Below are 13353 nucleotides of genomic sequence, written 5' to 3' on the forward strand. Positions count from 1 at the left end.
CAACTTTCACCTTACTGCACTAGCCAAATTAGTGCATGCACACAAAACATCTGACACAGCTACAGAGAGCTCTTTCAGATAACTAATCATATCTGACTGGAGAACAATATTTTTGTCTAAATTTAGCTTTTTCTTTATTTTTTTTCATAATTGTGTGAGTTCCCATTTTTATTTATGAAAATAAGGGAGCCATTTCTCTATGGCAGTAGCCTATTCCACTCATGTCATAACTTAACCTTAGAAATAATGATAAGTAAAAAGTTAATACAATAAATATAATATAATTTAAATTATTTAAATGATCCCCCAAATGGGAAAACAATTGTGTTACTTGAAAGATTTCCTATTAGCACAGATATTTAATTACTTTAAAGGAGGTTATGATGGATATATTCAAAACCAAAGAAAGACCATTAAACAAAAGAAAAGCACCAGTCCTTAAATGTGGTAGACCTAAATTATCTGAAATAGTCAAGGTTTGTCAGTTATTCAATAATTAAATACACAGAGTAGAGATCTTTGCAGGTTCAGATGGTGAATGTTTCAATAATTTCTATAAAAGAAATCAGTTCCTTTTCAGATGGGTAGCCAAAATCCTAAGTCATTCCTGAAAATGAAGGCTGATTGTAGGATTCACTTCAAACCCATGTACATCATCAGTAATCAGTTGAAATTACAAATTAGAGACATATTATCAGCAGTCAAGTTAAATGTAAATTAGACAGGAGGAAAAAGGATCTAAGCAGTATTACCTGGTTTAGAAGGAAAGCAGAAAACAAAAACATATCACTTCTTTATCTTTTATTTTCCTATTTAAATTCAAGACACTTGATAGGTAAATTTAATTTTATCAATTTATAATTTAGAAGAAAAAAATAATTTTTCCAAATATCTTGTAGTCAATGGAATTAATGAAATCTTAAATTACTGTCCCAGGGATGTACAAAATAATATATATAGTTATTAAAATATCAGAACAGAGGATGTATTAGAAAATGGATTGAATGGAAAGAATCCTATTATTTAGTTACATGTTTATTATTTTTATTTTATTCATGTGCTGCAACAAGCCTTATGACTCTAAGAAATACTTCAAACAGAAAGCAGAAATAATCACCTTGTGATATCAATGTTAAATTTCACCCTGATGGGTGTGACTTCTCCACAATCAACCATGTTGTATAAATCTGGGCAGTGAATTTTTCTAGTCATCGTGTTTGAAATCTCTGCTTTTTGTGCTGTAGAGTTTTAATGTAGTCTCACTTAAGTGAGAAGTATCAGTTGTGCTTTATAACACTGATGATATAGTTCATGTGGGCTTCCTGATGCCTTTTTTTCCTCCCTCTCAGTGGTTGTAACAGATGAGACGTCACTGGACATCCTCCCAGGTCAGGAAAAAAAAGTGTCCATTCACAGTAGAATTTTCAAACATGCCAATGAAATGTAATAATGGAAGACCCATTTATGATGCCTTGGAGCTGCATTATGTAAATCACTTCTGTATCTTATTACTACTTCAATACATGTTACAGATCAAATGCTCCTTCAAAATCATTAGTAGCTCTGCATGTTTGTCACTCTTCCCATCTTACAGATCCCAGGTCTATGCATCTGTTCTAACTCTTAAGGAAAAATAGTGATTATGGAGGTAGTGATTCCAAGCTCAGGAAAGGTTAGAAATTAAGGTTATTGTTCATCTAAACAGAAATGAGGTTGGAGTGCTTTGGTCCCATAAAGACATGGACTGATATGGGCTGCCTTGCCCTGCTGGAAACTTGGGACCATGACTGTTGCAATCCAACAACCTAAATTAAAAATAAAACCAAAAAATTATATTTATTTTTTTTTTTCTTGTTGACTGTTTGATATTTTCAGCTTTTCTTTTTCCATCATTATTTCAAAGATTTCTTTACAATTTCAATTTTTTTATTGATTTATGAAAGTTTAAATGGAGGCTGGTTCTCCTCACTGAGGATTGCTCTTCAGTTTTGTTAACCCAAGTGCTCATATGAGCCTCTCCCAGCATGTCACGGTATTTCAACAGTATTATTCAACAGTATTATATATTGGAAGTAGCACAATAACTCAGTAGTAATTATTTTGCTAAAAATTTGGAAAAGAACTTGTGCAAGGTTAACTGTGAAACCTGAGATTATCTGGGACTTCTTAAACAATTGCATATTTATTCAGTTAAAGGAGATAGCACTCTCATAGAATTATTAGTACCCAAACCAATGAGAGCCTTGTCTACACTTAGAGAATTTTTGATCTTTAAAGAGAGAAAATCAAAACATATTTTTAAGACTTAAGTTCTTTGGGGACAAGAATTACTTACATTTGTATATGATGTTGCTATGGGCTCCCCGAAATTTTAATACAATTGAGCGCTATTTCATGATGAAAGCAACATCATAATCTTACTCATGACAGAGAATAAATGTAGAATCCTTCAAAACTAGTAGCGTTTGGGATGATTGCCAATTTGAAGAACACTTGCCAAGTGATGCATTTTGTTACTTCCGTGAGATTGCTTGTTCTGTGTAAACACGATCCATACTCATAGTTTGTAGATACATACTTTGTGAAACTTTACATTTGGGATGTAATGTTTCTATGTTATTTCTGCCTTTTAGGGTTTCAAGTGGTGGTTGTTACCTTTGGGTCTTCTCTACTTACTGAAATGTATATCAACTATCTGTGAAACCAGCAATGGAAGAGGAGAGGACTATAAAAATTTTAGAAATTAGTTCTATTTTACTTTTAAGATCTTTTATTTTGAATACTCTTACACTCTTCTTCTTCAGATTAGAAACATGGTATTTTACAGAGGTATCAATTGTGTTTGTACATTTCACTCCTGTGAAAATTCCTGCACATTTGGCCAGCCATTATCAAAAATGTGAATAAATATGGGTTGCATATGCGCAATAGCAGCTCACATCCCATAGAAATCTGTGTTCATTCATGGGACCTAAATTCCTCAAAGCCCTGAATGCTGACTTAGTGCGTATATGACATTTTCACAGAGTGAACAGACATGCAAAGGGACTAGCTGCACAACTTCCCCTGCAATTAGAATCTGGAGAAACAGGAGAAAGGTAAGATAAAAGAAAGATCCTATAACATGGTAGTTTGACATTTGAGGAAAGAAGTATGAAACACCCGCAGAAGGGATTTCTTTGAAAGAAGCTGCTGGGAGCTTCCTCTGTGCCTGAGAAAGGCCAATAGTGGGCTATTTCTGAGAACTGACAGCATTTTGCACCACTGAAAATTAGGTCCACCTCAGTGAATACCTGTTTTTAAAAACCACAAGCCCGGGAACTCTTTCTCTTTGTTTCCAGCCTTGAAAGGTAGTGGGGCTTTGATGGGGCCGGCCCTGCTCACCCGGGGCCTGTGTGGCCTTCGGGGACCGCTGGGCAGGACCCCAGCAGCTCCTGGGCAGGGGATGGAGACTGCGGGGGACCCCAGGCCAGGCTCTGCTGCAGCGCTGGGCCCTCACAGGAAACCCTCCAGGTCCCGTTCTGGCGGGGTAGCTGGGGCCCCTTCCCAGGGTGGCCAGGCCCTTCCCAAGGAGCCCACTGAGCCTTTTCCAGCAGTGCCACCGGGCTGGCCTGGCTGCTGAGATCCCAGTGCAGCCACCAAAAAATCATCCGGCATAAACAGCTCCAGCCACTGCCCCTGGCAGAGATCACATGAGCATCCACAGGCCTGGGCAAGATTTAACCCTTTCACTACACAGCTGAGACCTGCAAACTTTGATCCTCTCTCCAGGGAGAGAAAAAGATGGAGCAATTGACATGTAAAGAGACAACATGAAACATCAAGGCCAGTAAAAGAAGGAGTCAAGCCTCAGATGGAAGAGGAATGAGGACATGCCGAATGGGGCTGTAATTCTTTTGGTAGGGCCATAGAGATGGACAATGATATACTGAAAATACCTGCTTTAATTCATGAAAGAGTATTGGGGGAATAAAGTATTCAAGCTGTAGATCTGAGTAAAGGTATCCATTGATGAAGCTAAGCAGATATTAGAGTAGCTGTGATCCCATGAGAAGCTTGAACAGAGAGAGTGATGAAGACCCTTTGCCCCCAGGGAGAGAAGAAGAAAACCTGTTTCCAGAGATGGTCACAGAGACAGATGGAGAGAACCTTTGCCTTTGAATAACTCATTCTTAAAATAATACCCCTTGAGTTCGTGGCCCATGGACACACCTCTAGGAGGGCTGTGAAAATGGGAGGAAATGTCACAATGGCAGAATATTTGCTTGGGTTGCTGCTATTCAATGAAATGAAAAGCCACGAGAAAACTGTTTCTTGTGGAGAAGTCTCCATGGCATTACAAGAGAAAATTCCTCTCCCTCCAAGGACTGATAGAAGACTATTGTATAGTTGGTACTGTTCTAACATCCCAAGTTTTGTCTCTACATTATCAGTTGGGAGAGGAGAAAGTTGGGTAGGAGGAGAAAAGGTTTCTGGAGGTTTTATTCTGGTTTCTTATTCTTGTAGTCCTGTTAATAAAGTTTCTTCATTCCTTTTAAATTTTAAGCCTGTTTTGCCCTTCTCCTAATCCATATCTCACAGCAAGAAATGAGTAAGTACCCTGGTGATTTTAGCTAGCGCTAAAACCAGCCGCATTATTTGGTGCGTTGGCTGGGAAACTCAAATTGGCGAATCTAAACCACTACAATGAGGCATCAATGAAAGGGTTGAAAGTTAGAAAATACCATAATGAAGTTTGTCCATTATCTTAATCCATTCCTTTTATTCCAGGCAATTATGATCTACTTCAGGTGAGCCCTTCCTAATTTTAACCTGGATTCATAGTTCACTCATTAGACAAAGTTCTGCTATTCTGAGAATGGATTCTTGGTTAGGCCTAGAAAGTAAAGGATGTTGTCATATGTGGTAGTTATGCTTTACATTCATTGGAAGAGAATGAATGCCTTCCTCTCAGGGCAGTTAAGTTCCAGCTAGATGCAGAATCTGTCTCTGACCATCAGAGCTCCTGAGGGACTCTTCCATGCCTTACATTAGATGTTTCAAACAGGGTCAATAACAGTGTGCTTGCTCATTTCTGAATGCCCATCTCAGGACCCTGAGGGCTCAGATGAAGAAGCACTGAGCAGTCACAGTTGCAATTAAAGTGAATGGATGCTGTGATTGAAGATGCAGATTATTATAAAATGTGACAAAATCCCACAACGTGGACCCTGGTAGCTCAGCACTGACTGTTGTCTATGTGTCTCTGCTGCCTGTCTGTAATGTGGAATATATTACCTTGTCACTTCGGAGAGGTTTTGTTAAGATAAATTAACCTTCAGGAAGCTCGCAGAGCCTTGCATGATGAGCACCATAGGGAAGCCCAGAAGGGAATGAATAATTCTGTCTTCAGCTCAGTGCTTGAATGGTGTGTATGAGTGACGCCTAGGCACACAGACTGAAAAATAAAAATAAGCAAAATGCTGAAGACCTGCTGATTAATTTAATTCCATTTTTCACATACCCATAATGAGGTGGGGGGAGGATCTAGAAAAAATCCCTGTGTCATACTATATTTAAAGACTACATGATTTTGGATATGAAGGGAGGGAGTTAATTCTTGCTTTGATGTCTCTTGAGTACTTGATTTGAAACTTTAAAAATGGTCTTTCAGTACAGCTATTTACATATAGTAGAACATTTTATAGCGCTCCCTCTACCATTGTCTCTCTCTACCATTAGACAGGTGGGAGAAAAGCTTACAGAACCTTAAAATGATACTTTAGGCATAAATCCAAATGCTTTTTCCTGTTTTTTCTTAGGCTTTATAAGAGAAAAGCAAAAAAAAGCCCAAAACTCTTTCAAGCATAGTCTGTACCCTGAGTTTATGGAAAACATGTGAAACTAAGCTTTTTATACAGATAACCTTGATGCTGTAATTACTCTTCTTATGAACATCCTCCTTTTCTTAAACTTTTTTATTTTTTTTTTCCCAGTTGGTCCATACTCAGAGTAATGTAGAAGTATCTTTGCAGTATGATACATCCATTTTGACTTAAGAAAGTTTTTGAAACCTGGAACTCCTAAGTTGCTTAGAATCATATGATCAGAACTTTTTAACAAACCAAACAAAAATAATTAGATGCAGAAATGCTATGGTAGGATTTTATACTGCCTGAATTATGAATATTGACTGAAATTTTTCTCAATTCAACCTTCACTGACATTTCAGTTTGATCTCCCCCTTTTTTAGCTCTTGGTTTCCCTGAGAGTGTTGGTCCCAAACAAAATGGAAATTGGGAGTGTTTCTTGGAAGCAAGGCACACTGGAAACAGGATAGTAACTAGGCTGTTTTGTCCATGCTGTTTAGAGTGCTGTGGTGAAGGGGGTGCTTACCATGGCCAAAAAAATGGGGAGGGCTGGAAACAACTATCAGGCTGGCCAGATAGAAAACTTCATTCCCTTCTTTGAATTTTATTCTTCTGTTGTGCTAAAGCAAACAACATTCTGTCCATGAAAGAATTATATTTTCTTTTGTGCTTAGAGTTGGCTCCAAAATTTGCTTGATTCCTTAAGACCTGTCAGTCTGATGAAGGAAAATGTGTTCTCATAGGGCTCAAGCAGCATATTTAATTTTCTTAAAGGAGTAACAAATGGATAAATCCTGTTGAAATTATATTTTTCACATGGTTAATTTCTCTTTTTTCCCATCTTCCCTGGCACAAGCATGGCGGGTATAAGTGCACACTGAAAAAGCAGCAAAGAAAGCAGAATAGATGTCACATTAGGGTGGGTTTTTTTGGTGGTTTTGGTTTTTTTGGGTTGGTTGGGTTTGGTTTTTTTCTGTTTTGCTTTGGGGTTTTTTTGGGTTTGTTTTTTTTTGTTTGTTTTATTTTGTTTGCTTGGCACTGTTGTTGGGGTTTTTTTTGGTTATTTTTTTCTTCCAGTTTTGAAGGTTCAAAGGTTTACAATAAATCATTAAGGTAGAGATTAGTCTTAGGGAAAAACTGTTTCCTTGCAAGACAAGTTCCTTATTTAGCATTTGAAAATACTTCTGTCATTTCATAGTATCTGTTATTTGATTGGTTTTGGAACAAAATCTTAGTCACGTAAGTCTTTATGAACAATGTTGCTCTGTGGTCATTTTTACTATGTTGTAATTTTCAATTGCCTGTTAAACTTTATGAGCATCCACAAGTTGTACAAATTTAACCAAATTACAGTCTTACAAATTTCTCTCTACAATAACTGTTGCATTTTAGAAAAATCCCAGTCCATATGAAGATTAAATTATGACATTGCTGTCTTCATTAAATTTTTAAGGAATTTTGTTTTGTGTTTTTAATCTATGTTATGCCTAGCCCTCTTGTGGACAGTTCTTTAAAGAGAAAGCTGAGGACAGGAACAGATTACTGCAACTTTTCTCAGCAAGCTGGGAAACTGGAAACTGAAACAGTCTGCACAACTCCTAAACAAGACAGTCTGTGAAAAGTACCATTTGATCATTGCCTGTCTGTGATCAGCTAGGACAAGATCACTATTCTTGATTATTTATCTGGGAAAACATGAGGCATGTACAAATCTTTTCAGCTAAAGAATTCAATTCCTTTTAGCTATTCTCCAAATACCTTTATGCATTTTTTTTTTAATTTTAAAAACAACAAAGAAACAAAAGCATGCTTCATAAACCAATGTAGTGAAGGATATTTAGCTTGAAAAGGGAGAGATCTCTGATTTAATAAAACTGTAATCTTTCATTATGCTGCTGATGAGTACAAATATAAGAATTTCAAAATAAAATAGGTTGTTTGTGTCAACAATGGATATTGCATATCCCTTTGAGGTAAGCCAATGACTATGCAAAATGTGTACTATAATGCCTTTTTAACACATTGGAAAACTTCAGCGAGGAGATGATGAAAAACACTGGCAAAGCTTCACCTATTTGCATACAAAATTATTCTGTATTTTTCAGTAAATAAATTCACTTCCATCATTTTAACTCCAGGTATTTCCTTTGCTTTAATTTTTATATTGATCAATGAAACAGCTACCATAGCAGTTTCAGCCTGTAAAAGGAATTTTCTTAAGAGGCAAAAAGCAAAAGGGTCAACATTTGTCTTGGGAATTATTTTACTGCATTTGCCTGCCTATGAGACAATAGTTTTCAAGTAAATTTGATAACTGAGAGGTCCTTCACAATGCAGGGCCAAGAAGCCAAGAGGAAACTGGAAGCTCCAGAGATCATTGTGAAATGAAAAAGTTTTTCTTTCAAAGGTAGCTGGTAAGCAGAAAGCTGTCAAAGATTAATTTTCATCTGAACTTTAGCAGAAAGAAACTGTACAATATTTGACATACTCACCTTAGAAACAATCTAGTTATCTCTCTCTCTCTCTTTATATTTATATATATATATATATATATATGTACACATATACAGAGTCTTCATTCTTCATTATCCAGTGAATAAATAAGATTTTTTTTCCCACTGTTTTTTCATGCATTTACACTCTGTAAAGAAAATTATATTCAGGATATGAAGTGTCAGTATTGGTAACATAATTGGCCCAATAGTATCCACCCTGGTACAATAAATCCATTGTACTATGGAAGATTCATGGAACAGTAGTCCACAGCCTAGAGAGAACTGCCTTTTTCAATAATCATTAATTAGATATTCACTTTCTTTAACATTCAAAATTATGTTTAAAATGGCAAAAAGCCTGTAATTTTGAATGTTTGAACCTACTTGGGGACATGGTTAAGTAGACTTGGCAGGGCTGGCTTAATGGTTGGACTCAATGATCTTAAAGGCTTTTTCCAACCATAATAATTTTATAATTAAATGATTCTACTTTAAAGACAAATATTCTTTAACAACTAAATGAACTTTTGATTGGCTAAGTACAAGTATTCATCATCTTCTGTACAGGAAAATCCTTAAGGACTATTCATGATTCTGCATTTTGACAACACAATTATTAATTAGAAGCTTAAAGACAGAAGTGGATCCATGTTGAAGTGTGAATATGCTTGTGATTAAATGTTAGGATTTGTTGATTGGAAATGATTGACAGGTTACTTTGTTTTTCAGGATGATTTATCAGTAAGATTTAATTTGAGCTTTTTTTGGGGGGGGTTGGTTGATCTTCTTTTGTGTTTGTTTTTTGAGAGGTTGTGTTTTAAAACTATGACTTGGAATATTGTGAAAGAAAATAATCCACAAAATAAAACAAAATTAACATTTTTTTGGGCTAACCTATTAAAATAGCCTTCTGTCTTTGTGACACTACTAATATCTCCTCATTTTCAGTTTGCCAAAAAGCTGATTTAACTAATGGGAGACCTTTTTTTACTTCAGTGGCCTAGGGTTCACAGTTTCTCTGGATGACATAGAAGAGTGTTGACTATATAAAAATTCTATTTGTCTCACTTATTTGGACATTGTCAATATGTTTCTTAAAATCAAACTCATTAAAATTATTCTCAGGAAAAACCACACTTATTTAAAGGTAGCATTTCTGGGTTGGTTAGTCAAACTGTCAATGTTTAACATTTGTGTGGTTGGAAGGTTCTGCATTTCTGGATGATAATCATATCATGATATCATTGGATGATAATGAAAAAACTTTGGGAATATAAAAGTCTTGATTAGAACTCCCATCAAACATTGGATGGACTGGAGGTGTTTAAGGAAGGACTGGACATATCACTTATTAACATGGTTAAGTTGAGTTGAAGGTGTTAAGTCTTAGATTAGACTCAATGATTGTAGAGTTCTTTTCCAACCTAATTGTTTCTGTGATACTATGATTCAATTTAACTGGATCAAGAACTTAATTCTCTTTAATCATTCTCTTTTTTTTTTTTATTTATTCTTAAGTATTTTCATTCTTTAAAGTAAACACAATGTTAGGTATCTAAGAAATACCACTTGCAGAAAAGTAGTTTCTCCAATGCTTTATTTTCCACCTTGATTACCAGCTTGCCGTTTTGACAGGGTAAGAAAAAAATGACTTAAAATAAAGCTTCTAAATCTCTGTAGTTCCTTTCAATTTTATTTTATTTTTCCATTCTTATATTTTTTTTTTTTAATTTAATTTCTAAATTTCTTTCTGAATAACTGGGGAATATCAGGGATATGGGAAATATTTAAAAAAACACATGCAAACCCTAACAGTTTAGAGCAAGTATGACTGGAAGTGCCCTTCTTTGAAACCTTGTAAAGAATATCATTCAGAAGATAGGAGGGGGCATATATGAAAGGAGACTGACTTCAGACACAGCATGCTGTGTGACCAAACAAAAGAGTATTGCCTTTCATTGTTTAATATTCCTAGCAATAAGGTGGTACCACTTAGGATGTTGAAAAGTAACACATGGAGGGGCATATAATTAAGTGAAGCCTGAAGAATAATTATTCTAGTAAAGCTCAGCATAATGAGAAACTAGGGTTGGGCGTTTTAATATCATATTATGACATTAAGTACAAAATAGAAATGAAGGTAATGCATCTGCTGAAAATGGAAGAAAACTGCAGATACAGGCATTTTAACAAAAAAAGACAACTCTTCTGTAGAATACTACAACCTGTATTCCATTTAAGCAAAATAACATTTTATTTATTAAGGTCTTGATATAATTTCAGAAGACAAAACTGAGAATATTAATTGAGCTAAATGGAAACTGGCTCCATCCCTCTGTTGAAATATTTATATTTTTCTCTGTAGTCATACAAATAAAATGTCACAATTACTCTGAAAACTACAATACCAGTTAAGCCCAAGTATCTGAGCTATTTAGAAGAAGCTACTGTAAATTGAATTTTTCAGCATGAGCCTTTTCATGAGGGACAGCTCTAGGGTTGCCACAACAGCACTTTTTGCTGCCACTCCAGAAGATTACAAGAGAATTTAATTAATACAGCATTTGGAAGAGTGAAAAGATGTCTGTCCAAGATAATTCTCTAATTCTAGCTAGGGACCTAGCTTGTGTCACAGTGGGCTTTCTCTGACTACGTGAGTTGTACTTTAAAAGGAGAACCAGAACATATTTCAAACTTCATCCTTGTTTCTGCCATTGCCATTACAAGGGTTATGAAAGTAACAACTCTTAAGTCATGTTTTACTGGTAGTACTTGAGTCTTTAACACTTCTCTGAAATAGGAGAGCAACCCAGCTGCATATCCTAAAGGTGTCTACTGGTATTACTAGGTTTCTGAGACTATCCCAGGTGTTGGCATATGGTTGGCAGTTTCATGACAGGTGATACTAAATCTGTTTGAGAGTGAAGCTAGACTCAGTTAGTATATCATGAGGTGTCATTTAGGCACAAGGTTCATATGCTTAGGCAACCAAGGCACTCATAAGATTTCTAGGATTCTGTTCATTCTTCCATAAAATAAATGTCCAAGAGAAAGACATTAACATTTATCTATCCTAGTATAATCACTTACAGGGATGAAAAAATGTAAGATAAAATATAGATACAGAAATCAATGAAAAGTCAAACAAAATCCTTATGGAAATAATATTTTCTGAGAATGATGTTGGTTCTCTGCACAAATGCATGATATTAAGCTTTGGTAACAGAGGAAAGCTTTGGGAAAATTATCTTCTGAGATCAAGTGACTGTCCCTGATGTCTCTCTTAGATTAAAAAAATAATAATTATTTTCCTCAGAATGATTTTGGTAGGGTTTTGGAAGAAAAAGTCATCTCTTTAAACTTGAAAAAGCTTTGCTTCCTGGTGCCAGGAGACATGTCATATGATTGGTGTTTCACCATGAATTCAGGGAGTGTCTTGCACTCCTAATAGTCTGCTTCTATAATTTCAGAAGCTGAAGAAACCATTTCAAGTTGGAGAAAAAAATGAACTTTGATTTCATGCCCCTATATAGGCTCCTTCAGAAACTCCCATCTACTAAATGCTTTTAATTACAAATAGTAAATGTGTTTGGTGAGGGCTGGTTTGTATTATTACAAAGTAAAGTTAAGAAAATTTGAATTATTGGCGCAGTACCTGAAGCAGAAAAAAATAAAATAAAATGTCTTTTGCATCTAGAGACCCATCTGATTGAAAATAATTTAAGATATAATTTAAAAGTTCATTTAAAATTTTACTTTGTAAACAAAAACAGGGATAAGGTGTCCAGAGCACAAAATCGCTTAGATCTCTACAAGTAAAAATGTGTGTCACTTATTGTAGGAAAGAAGTTGGCTGACCCTGCTGTTCATGTCTGACAACCTGACCCATAAATGTTAGGAAGAAGCTACCTGCCAAGAATGCTCAATTTACATTGCCTGCCACATCTTTACAGCTGGAACAGGAGATGCCTAAAAGCTTTTTCTTCTTCCTTTTTTTTTTTTTTTTTCTTTCCTTAATAGCAAGGCAAAAGTCTGCTTTCTCTTGAATCTGAAGTAGGACAGTGAATCATTCTAGTTCTTTGTACTTTAAAGTTGGAGGTATTGCAGAGGGCACTGCTCTGTACTATAAAACCAAAGGGAACGTTTCAGGTGTAATTCTCTCCAGTGCCGGTCTAAGTACTGCCATGGCAGTTACCACATAATGCACAGCACTGCTACACAAGTTGACCCCTGGGGAGCATTTAGTAAATTGTAAAGGACTGTGAAAGCACAAAATAAAGAAAGATGGACTTTTCTTCTGAACACACTGGTTTCATTTCTGCAGGTACTGCAAAGAGCAATAAGTAAGTTAAAAGTTGCCCAGGAGCAGCAGCTACCCTTGCTTTATGAAACAAAGGTGGCTCCATCCTTGTCCTGGAAAATCACAAAGTGATGCTTGCACAGAAGTGCTTTCCACCAGCAGCTCAGAGGAAGGATGCAGGGCAGAGAGCAGGCTGACTTTAACACTGTGACTAGTGAGGGCTTTTGTGAACTCATACAGATTTTTTGGTTTATCACTGACCAACAAATAAAATAAAGGGCCAGCCTCCACCCCAGCATTTTCCATTCCAAATGCCTAGCAAGTATCAGGAAACATCAATCAAGAATGTTAATTTCTTCCCCCTGCATCAAAATGAAATTTTATCATGTTTTGACAAAACCCTGCAGTCCAGCTAGCAGGTTACATCTTATCAGGCAAAAATTCAGAGGCGTTCAGCTCTGATCCTTGTTCTGGCTTTGACTTCCCCTGCATTGGAAATGCTGCATAGAATTAGAAGTCCTTGTCTAGATTAAAGGTGATAACTCTGTCCAAAGAACTCTGGAATTCACAGATGAAAGCTAATGTGTTGGTACTAGGTCTAACTTCTCAGTGGTCACTCACTAAAATGGCCTGCTTGCTGTAACACTGTGTCATTACCTTTTGTTCCCAGCTCCTCTGAAGGTGATGTTGTAATGTCAGGGTCTAACTC

The sequence above is a fragment of the Pseudopodoces humilis genome, chromosome 1 (assembly GCF_049639895.1).
Source record: "Pseudopodoces humilis isolate 2021_Gansu_Grassland_sample_001 chromosome 1, ASM4963989v1, whole genome shotgun sequence".
In the NCBI taxonomy this organism is placed as follows: domain Eukaryota; kingdom Metazoa; phylum Chordata; class Aves; order Passeriformes; family Paridae; genus Pseudopodoces; species Pseudopodoces humilis.